The following is an 11,069-nucleotide window of genomic DNA, read 5'->3' on the forward strand; positions in this document are numbered from 1 at the left end:
TATGTTGAATTCCTAACACCTAGTTCTCATTGACATGGTTCCTGTGTCATCCGAAGAGGAAATAAACATACAGAGACACCACAAAGGCTTGTACACTGAGGAAGGTTTGTGTGGAAACAAAGAAAGAGGAAATCCACCAGTGAATCAAGAAGTGAGAAATCAAGACATACTGATGTACTGACACCTTGATTTTGGACTTCTAGCTTCAGAACTGTGAGAGACATAATAATGTTATTTAAGTCACATAGTTGGTGAAGAGGCCAAACTTACAGCTTTACAGAAGAAGCTAAAATAAATTGATGATTTCATTAAAATAAATAAGAACAAAAATGTAAAGTACCAGCAAATCAGCATTCATCAAACATGTTTGAATTAATCCTTTGCCAGAATTCTCCCTCTTATCCAATTAAACTTCAATGCTACAGATATTTTTATATTTATAGGAATTTTTTTCTAGAACAAAAATTTCATAGTCATAGAAAGTTTGCTGAAGGTGATAATTTGATTAGTAACTGAGCGTTATTTCAGGTTGTTATGACTCAATAGTTCATTTCCAGCTAAAGATATTTAGTGAAAGAGTAGCTCAAGTGAATATATTACTTACAGATCAATAATTATATAATTATGTATTCCATTAATAGGAAATACATTAACCTATTGTTATTAAATTATTAACCTATGCTGAGACCACTCTCAAAACTTCCAGATGAGCCTCATGCATTAAGGAACTGGCAGAGGAATCCAGGCATGCGGGTCCCGGGTTGAGATCTCCAAACCTGCTCAGATAGGGACTGGGCCTTTTCCACGCAGATCTCCCATCTTCCAGTAGGTAGGTGTCACACTCACCAGCTGCCGCCAGCAACAAGTTGGTCCCGTCAACAGCCAAGACGCAGAGACTATAAAACCCATCTCCTGGAAGAGAACAGCGCAGAGACTCCTGCCTCCACACCTGGCTGTCCTCACTGGGGCCCCTTGGAGGGAGGCGGGTTGAGTTTCCCTCTCTCCGACCACTGAGCAGAGCCCCAGAAGCCGAAGATCTTCAGAACCAACAACAGCCATGCTGAGACCACTCTCCACATGTCCAGACAAGCCTCATGCATGAGGGAACTGGCAGAGGAAACCAGGCATGCAGGTCCCGGGGCTGAGATCTCCAAGCCTCCTCAGATTGGGACTGGGTCTTCTCCACCCAGATCCCCCATCTTCCAGTAGTAGGCATCACACCCACCAGCTGCCGCCACGCCAGGTTGGTCCCATCAATGGCCAAGATGTAGAGACCATAAAATCCAGCTCCCAGACGTGCATGGCCACATTCACGGCTGTTCAACAGCTTAGTATCTCACTTTTCCTTTGGAGAACCCAGCAGGCTACCAAAAGTATCCTGCCCACATGGCAGAGTCTGGCAAACTTTCTGTGTCGTACTCAATACGCCAAATACCAGTAACAATGATGGGTCTCATTCTCCTAACCCTGAAAGAGCATTGAATATGGCTTTTTTTAAGATCTCAGGGCTGGGCTGGAGTGATAGCACAGTGGTAGGGCATTCGCCTTACACGTGGCCAACATGGCCGACCCGAGTTCGATTCCTCCGCCCCTCTCGGAGAGCCCGGCAAGCTACCGAGAGTATTCGATATGCCAGACACAGTAACAACAAAGTCTCCATTGGAGATGTTACTGGGCCCGCTCGAGCAAATCGACGATCAACGGGAGGGCCTTTACCTAAGATCTCAGGGCTAGGAAGAAGGAGACATTACTGGTGCCTGCTTGAGGCAATCGACGAACAACAGGACGATCATGATCATGACATTAACCTATCTTTCTTAGAGAACAAAAATTATAAATATTATCTTCTATAGTAAATATACAGCAGGAATATTATGAGATGTTTAAATTTTTTTCTACAACAAACTCTAAACTTAGATTTACAGAACTTGGATTAATGAAAGTGACCATCAGCTTACAGGGAGAGAAGTTACTGAGAAGTTTGAAAACACAAATCCACAGAATATATGATAAATTTTGTGCCTTCACCAAAAAATAATCTGTCATTTAAAAATGTAAATTAGGGCCTAAATGATAGTACAGTGGGCAGGATGTTTGCCTTGTAGATAGCCAACCCTGGTTCTATTGCCTGCACTCCATATGATCACCCAAACACTTGAGGAGTAATTCCTGAGTGCAGACAGGTAGGAATCCGTAAGCAATATTAGGTGTAACTCAAACACACACACACGAACACACACACACACACACTAACACATGAAATACATGAAAATTAGAAGAAAAACAGATTTGGGGGTGAGGAGATATGATTTGAGTATTACTTAAATTTTACTGTAATTACTTTATAACCATAGAAAATCTTATACAAGAAGATTCATAGTCAATAAACTACTGCATTCTTAATAAATTGTATACATCAGACAAAATGATAGCTACAGAAGGGAATGGAGTCATAGTACAGCAAGTAGGGTGCTTGCCTTGCATGCAGCTGAGCTGGGTTCAATTCCTGTAAATCCCATATGGTTCCCCCAAGTCTCACCTGATGTGATCCCTGAGCTCAGAGACAGGCATAAGCACTGAGAATTACTGGATGTGGCCCATAAACAAGATTTCCCTTAAAATCAGTTTTGTCATTAAACTTTATTTAATTCAAATGTAAACATCTAGATATTCCAATATAACTGAAACACCTTTTTAAAACTACAACCTGTGATTTAGCATTGATTGGCACACATATTTCTCTGCTAGCATGATGCTGAAAAAATGTACTTAAATGAATATATAAATTAAATTTGGAATATTAACTCTGTTGATAACTCTAAGTTAAGTTTCCAATATTTTCAGAACCATGCTTATTTAAATGAACATCTTAAGATAGAAAAGCCTAACCTTAAGTCAAAGCATTTACAAATTCAATCTTGTGTGCAATAGTATAAGTCATTAAATGCAAATGAAAACCAGGAGTTATCGCCAGAGCCTTGTAAAATGGCTCATATCAAGAAGACAAAAACAAATATTAACAAATTTGCAAATATTAACAACAATGATGTTATTGGTGGAATGTAAATCAGTATAGTCACTATAGATAAAAGTATAAAAGTTACTCACATAACTGTTAAGATAATTACTTATAATTCAGTAATCCCACTTCTGAATTTTTTTTAATGTAGGAGTATTGCTATTTATTCAGCCACTGAGTAGCTGGTTGAATTGGGCATGAACTCCACCTTACTTTTTTTTTTTTCATTTTTTATAATTTTATTTATTGAGGGCTGGAGTAATAGCACAGCGGTAGGGTGTTTGCCTTGTGCACAGCTCAGCCCAGCTGAGCTGGGTTCGATTCCTCCTCCCCTCTTGGAGAGCCCGGCAAGCTACCGAGAGTATCTCGCCCACACGGCAAAGCCTGGCAAGTTACCCGTAATGTATTTGATATGCCAAACACAGTAACAAGAAGTCTTAAAATGGAGATGTTACTGGGCCCACTTGAGCAAAAATCGATGAACAATGGGAGGACAGTGTTTGGACAGTGTTTATTTATTGAATCACCATGAAAGCAGTTACAAAGCTATCAGGTATATGGTCCTGCCGTTGTTCATCAATTTGCTCGAGTGGGCCCAGTAACGTCTCTATCGTGAGACTTGTTGATACTGTGTTTGGCATATTGAATACGTCACAGGTAGCTTGCCAGGCTTTGCTGTGTGGGCAAGATACTCTCGGTAGCTTGCCAGGCTCTCTGAGAGGGGCGGAGGAATCGAACCTGGCTCGGCCAGGCCGACTGCGTGCAAGGCAAACGCCCTACCTCTGTGCTATAGCTCCAAATTTCAGCTATACGTCTTGATCATACAATGAAACACCCGTACCTTCACCAGTGCCCATTCTTCACCACCCAAAACCCCAGTATACCCCCATCCCACACCCTTCCCCTACCTGTGGGGCAGATGATTTCCACATTAGTCTCTCTCTACTTTGATCACATTCAATAATTTGACACCACACGCACCGTTATTATTTGAGATTTTACCCCAACACTCAGATCTGCTGAAAAGGCAAGAGTAGACAATTTGTTTTCTATTGCTGGTTAAGAATAACATATGATGTCGCATGGCTGCAGTAGTGGCAGCACAATTTTAAAATTCCAAAATTTTAACAATTAAATCTGAAAGGATTTCTGTCCAAACCTGCTGGGTTCTAAGATTTGTTCCTAGGTTTCTTGGATCATGGCCGTTAAGTAGCTTGGTCAGGAGTCAGAAAGGCCATTCATGGGTGGTGACTCGGTGTCTCGTTGGGATGTGGAGGAAAGGACCAGCTCCACCCCCATCCCATGAGGCCCCACTTGTCTCATCACTGAGGGTCCAAACCTAACTGTCCATTGGCCTCTGAAGGATGGCAGCCACTGAGCTGCCTAGGGGTAGCAGGCAGAGGGACAAACCATTTTCTCCCTGGGATGGCCCGGCAACAGTAACCTACTGCGGGGTCTGGATGATTTCTGCCAAAAGCCACTGGGTTCCGAGATTTGTTTCTGAGTCTCTGGGATCATGGCCATTAAGCAGCTTGATCAGGATCTAGAGAGGCCATTCATGGGCGGGGACTCGGGGTCTCATTGGGATGGGGAGGAAAGGGCTGGCTCCACCCCCATCCCATGAGGCTCCACATGTCTTGTCACTGTAGGCCCAGTCTGTCCAGTGGCCTCTGGAGGATGGCGGCCACCGGGTCGCCAGGGGCAGCAGGCCAAGGCACGAAACCTATTCCCACCTGGCCCAGCACCGGTAACCTACTGCAAGAACTGGACGCATTTCTTCCAATAGCTGCTGGGTCTCGAGATGTTTCTGAGTCTCTGGGATTATGGCCATTAAACAGCTTGATCAAGAGCCAGAGAGGCCGCTCATGGGTGGCAACTCAGGGTATCGTTGGGATTGGGAGGAAAGGGCCAGCTCCACCCCCATCCCATGAGGCCCTGCATATCCTGTCACTGCGGGCCCGAAGCTGACTGTCCAATGGCCTCTGAAGGATGGCAGTCACGAAGTCGCCAAAGGGGAGCAGGCAGAGGGACAGCACCCTTTCCCCCCTGGGGTGGCCCGTCGACAGTAACCTACTGCAGGGTCCAGATGCATTTCTGCCAAAAGCCACTGGGTTTTGAGATTTGTTTCTGAGTCTCTGGGATGATGACTGTTAAGCAGCTTGATCAGGAGCCATAGATACCGTTCGTGGGTGGTGACTCGGGGACTCATTGGGGTGGGGAGGAAAGGGCCGGCTCCACCCCCATCCGTTGAGGCCCAGCGTGTCTCATCATGGCAGACCCAAACCTGACTATCCAATGGCCTCTGGAGGATGACGACCACCAGGTCGCCTGGGGGAACAGGCCAGGGCACAAAACCTATTCCCACCTGGGGTGACCCAGCACCGGTAAACTACTACAGGGACCAGATACATTTCTGCAAAAAGCCGTTGGGTTTTGAGATTTGTTTCTGAGTCCCTGGGATTATAGCCGTTAAGCAGTTTAATCAGGAACCAGAGAGGACACATGCCTCCAATTATATAGCTGAGCCCGAGGTTGTTTGTGTCTTCCACATACCTAACTTTTGACTGTTTACTTTCTTGGTAAACTTTGCCCCTAGTTTTTTGGGTCTGGCCAAAGGCACAGCAGCAATTTTGGGGTACTGGATGTCTGAAGGCACCACAAGTCTGCTGATGATCTCACCTCACATGTACAGATTGACCTGCTGGTGGCACCATACCTCCTCCCACTTCTGAATTTATATCAATAGTAAGTAGAAACAATATTTAAGAAATATCTGACTCCCATATTTATTAAATGTTACTCAGAGTCAATATATGAAAATAACCAAAGCACCCTTCAAAAATTAATGAATAACATATCAAAGTAATGTTATATATAAAACATAAAACATAAAAGCATGAATATATATATAAATATATATATATCACTATATATATATATATATATATATATATATATATATCACCAGTAACCTCTCCTTTGTCCTAGCCCTGAGATTTTAGAAAGTGCCACATTCGAGGCTCTTTCAGGGTCAGGGGAATGATACCCATCATTGTTACTGGGTTTTGCTATATTGAATACACCACAGAGAGTTTGCCAGACTCTGCTGTGTGGGCAGGATACTCTTGATAGCTGCCGGGTTCTCCAAGGGTAAGAACTGGAAAATAAGAGGTCGTGCGGCCACAAATGCTTCTGGGAGCTGGGTTTTATAGTGTCTGGATCTTGGCCGTTGATGGGATAACAGCTCCAGGGGCAGTTGGTGGGTGTAACACCTACATACTGGAGGATGGCGGATCTGGGTGGAGGAGGCCCAGTCTCGATCCGAGCAGGCTTGGAGATCTCAGCCCCAGCTCCCGTATGCCTGGGTTCCTCTGCTGGTTCCCTCATGCGTGAAGCTCATCTGATCATGTGGAGAGTGGTTGTAAGCATGGCTGTGGCTGGTTCCAGAGGTCTTCTGCTGCTGGGGCTTTTCTCAAGGTGGGGAGGGAAACTCTACCCACCCCCTCCAAGGGGACCCGGTGAATAATAATAAAAGTATTATTTGTTCATAGAACATAACGACATCCTGCCACCTGTAATTCACAGGTACGCCAAGGGGGCACTAAAATAAGTGTAAAAGTCCCAACTCTCCCAACAGAAGAAGCATCAGCCCCACCCACACCCAACAGCTTCCAGCACAGAAATGGCTCAGTTCTATAACAAATCTTGAAAAGAACACCAAGCCACCAAATATCCCAGGTAAACTAGATCAGGTTGAGAAATTTAGGGCCTCCTCAGAATGTGAGTTGACGGATTCCCTCACCACACCTCCAACTTCTGCTGGAAGGACCAAACCCAAACTTTTCTCTTAGAGACAGCCAAGTTTCACAAGTGATCTTGAAAAGAATGCCAAACCACTGAAATTCCCAGTAACTTGTATGGGTTGCGAACTCTACGGTCTTGTAAAAATGATGATGGACATAATGTTAACACTATTGTAAACATGTTCCCTAAACCATTATTAAAATAAGACTTTTAAAAACTGAGGGGATTTAACTGTCAGGTGTGATTCAAACCCCCCCCCCAATGATTTAAAGATCATCTAGAAGAATGTGATACTGCTGCAAATAATGAGTGTACTAGTGTCTGTGCTGATATTTTAGCTCGCATTTTAAAAGGTAAACTTTTACTTTCCTATATAATATATAAGAAGTTATATTATATATCCCAGTTAGACATATAAGATCACAATGTTTGGTAATTTGAAAAAATTAAACTTTGTTCTATAAAGTAGCAAAAAGCGATTTACACTGTTGAAATAGATTTGTAGTATAACTGAGTATTATGGGATAAGATGACTAAGTGCACATTTATACTAACTAATAGGATATTTTTCTTCACTATGAAATTTATTGAACCATAGAATAATTTCTTGTGGAAATTTCCATGGGGGAAAAATGTGTATATTTGTGGTATTGATTTTCTTTCTACATAAGCAAGTGACTCATTAGATTTTATATTAATTCAAGAAAAGGCTGCAATACATCCAACATTTGATTCATTTATTATAACAGTAAAATATCTCAATAGAAGACAAAATTTTTGGATCAGTTTGGTTATATGCATCCCATTTTTTATATAACAGCCAACTAGACTGTAATTCCTAAACCAAGATAGCTAGTTTTGCCTTTGCATATTCATATATGCTCACTATGATTTTAAAGTTTTTTAGGTGAAAAATAAATTTTATCCATAAAGACCTCTTTATAAACTTAGATTGTATCATTCTATTAATTTATTTTGATATTTTACCACCAAATTATCAAATAGAGTCATAATAGACTTACTAAAAACAGCTATAATGTAACATATGATCACTCAAAGATGAAGAAGTATGTTTCTTTTAGTTTTATAACATATATCTGTGATGATATGTATTTTAGCTTAACGTTATTAATAAAAACATGAAAATAAAATTCAGATTATTTCTGAATTTTAAGGAAGAGAGTGATCTTATCTACATTCTAAATTATAATGAACCACATATCCTGAGGGTGAAAAAATTCCTATGGTCACAGCTAGACGTGGGTTATTTTGGGTTATTTTCTCCATGTGAAAATAGAAATATATTTTGATTTGCTCTGCATGATTCTCTTTATTCTTCTCATGTGAGTCTTTTACCCCCTCTGACACCAAATAAATAGAACTGCTTTTAAAAGAAAGTTTCTGCCATTGTGTTTGGAATGAACTTTTCAGAAGAAGGATATCATTGAAACCAGTAGACTATGCATAAACTGTCATAACTTTGAGCATCACATTCTTTTATTTCCATAACATTTTTATTATCATAATTCTACACTCCAGAGTAAAGAAGTAATTTCTTCTCAAATATTGTTGTTGTTATCCAAAAATGTATTATTATTTTTAAAGACTACAGAGGTAAAAGATAAAAGACTTTCTCAGCAATCATTTGAAAATATCATATGTACATTTCTCTCATATAGGTTTCATCAGTTTGTTCCGTTATTGCTATGTAAATACGTTAAGACAGTCTTCTCTTTCTTTCCCTAGTTAATATTTCAAAGTCATTTCATTATGACTGCAAAGACTTTGTGTCTCATAAAGATCACTGTCTTGAAGGTCAATAACATTTTTGTAATATAATACCATATTGACATCATTGGCCATTTAAAAAGAAATGTGTTGAATCCTAAGCTGCTAACCCTTGTTAAAATAGTTGTATTTTTGTTTTTCTAAACACTTGTCTCTATCTTATGAGTAAGACTAATTTTCAGATTTGCAAAATTTAAAAATAATTATATAGCCCTCCTTAGTTATAAAGTGATCACATTTTTAAAAAATTTATTTATTGAATCACCATGAGAACAGTCACAAAGCCTTTCAGTTCAAGTCTCAGTCGGTCATACAATGATCAAACACCCGTCCCTTCACCAGTGCACATTTTCCACCACCAAAAACCCCAGTATGCCCCCCTCCCACCCACCCCCCCGCCTGTGTGGCAGATTTCCATTTTATTCTCTCTCTCTCTACTTGGAAAGTGATCACATTTTAATCCTTTTCTGTGTTATTGATCTCTTTAAAAAGCCTGCTTACCAATATTGTTGTTTTGAGATGATGGAAAAACTTTAGAGTCAATTATGAACTTGAAAAATATGTAAGAAAGTGGTTATAAAAAGTGTCTTATCAGGTTTCTATTAGTCAATTAGGCTGAAATTAAAACAAAATAGACTTTAAAAATCTTTAGCTAAATATTTGCCATAGTTAAATAGTGAACCACTTATAAGTGCAAAAGGAACTCCCAAGGGGGAAACCAGACAGGTATTACACAGAAGATTTTGCCTACTGAACTAGGAGCTTTTAATGAAAAAACTAGAAACCTGCTTAGCCACAAACAGGGCCTTTGTTACTTTCAGAAGACAAACATCATGACTAATCATCTTAAGTTATCACATTCCATGCTATTTGCAAGAAATATTCAGTCCTTTTATGGAAGGCGAATTTTGAGCTGAAGGTTTTTCTTCCATGTGTATAACCAAATTTTAAAAAATTGGTTTTTGTGAACTAAAATTTAGTTAGCGCTATTTTTTTTTTAATTTTACACAATTCATGTGGGCTTTATTTTTTTCCTCCTGAAAACTCTGAAAATGCCTCCTCTCACTGATTTATTTCTTAAAATGCTGGCTAGATTATGATATTCTGTCCTTTGTATATCTGAGATATGTTTTTGCCCTTGGCTAGCTTCTTGTGTATTCTGATAGAGCTGCTTTAGATATTAATTCCTTTGGACAGAAGACTAAATTCTGTATTGGGGCCAATCTCTGAACAATCCTCCTATGGTACAGGTGCTTGCATGCCAAGTTACTTTCCATATGAAAATACATGAAATACAACTCTAGTAGAGATTTAGCCCTTAAATCACTGTCTGATTGTCTTGTTTTTCCCTATATTGAGTATGTTATTTTTAAACTTGACAACTTCCTAAAGGTATCAAGAGCACAAACAAATATCCACTCGAGCCTCTCCCTTACTCTAACATAGATTGATTTTAGTTTATTTTAAATGCTAGGAGACCTTTTTTCCTTATAATAGACCTGTAAAATCAACTGGGGGACTTAAAACTTATTGCTGTGCCATGCCCCCAAATATTTTGATTCAATACCTATGTGTTGGGATGAAGAATTTGAGCTTCTAACTAGCTCTTTGGTGGTGGTGCAGATATTTCTTTTTGAAGCTAATTTGAAAATCCTGCTCTAGAATTATTTCTCATTCAGTTTACATAGTACTGTCATGAGTCATTTTGCTTAGTAAGAGTTGTGATATTAAAAAAGAACCCTGAAACCTTGACACAAAAACAAGTTCAAATTGTGTTAAGTCTTATTCTAATCTGAAACTTTGACATGGGGGTACTATTATGCTATTAGTGCTCTAATGAGGAGTACCAGTCATGGGGTTGTAAGTCTTTGGTATGTTGGAGGTTTTTAATCCTCTATAATCATTCAAAGATTCCTGCTTCTTTATGAGTTTCAAGTGCTTGAAGTGCTTTTCAATTCCATATAAATGTTTCAAAAGAATAATTGAGGTTAGAAATAGAGGTGATTATGGCACTGCTGTAGTTAAAAGTTCATCAATGTAGTGCTTAACATAAGAAAAAAATGAGGTTAAAGCCTAACAAATACCTAATAGATTTGAAAACCCCTCACTCACAAGTATCATATTCTTATATAACTCTTTTTGAAGTTTCTATAGTGACACTGTTTCCCTTGAATGTTTTCATAATTAAATGAAATATGGTTCAAAAACTGAAAGAATAGTTCTCAGAAAGTCATATCTGTACAATCAATTTTTCCAACTCATTATAAAAGTTATTTTGTCACTGCTGCTGGTGGGTGTCCCTGGATAACTTATGTAAATTGAAAAGAGACTGAGAGAGAAAGAGTATGCGACAGCCTTGAGAAAGGGATCTGCAGCTTTCTCCAGCTTCACCGTGGATCTCCTTTAGTGAGATTATAGACTTCTCAGAGTTTCCTACAATTTATTTCAAAAAAGAGTA

This window comes from Sorex fumeus, unplaced genomic scaffold (assembly GCF_029834395.1).
Source record: "Sorex fumeus unplaced genomic scaffold, SorFum_2.1 ptg000098l, whole genome shotgun sequence".
Taxonomy (NCBI): Eukaryota; Metazoa; Chordata; class Mammalia; order Eulipotyphla; family Soricidae; genus Sorex; species Sorex fumeus.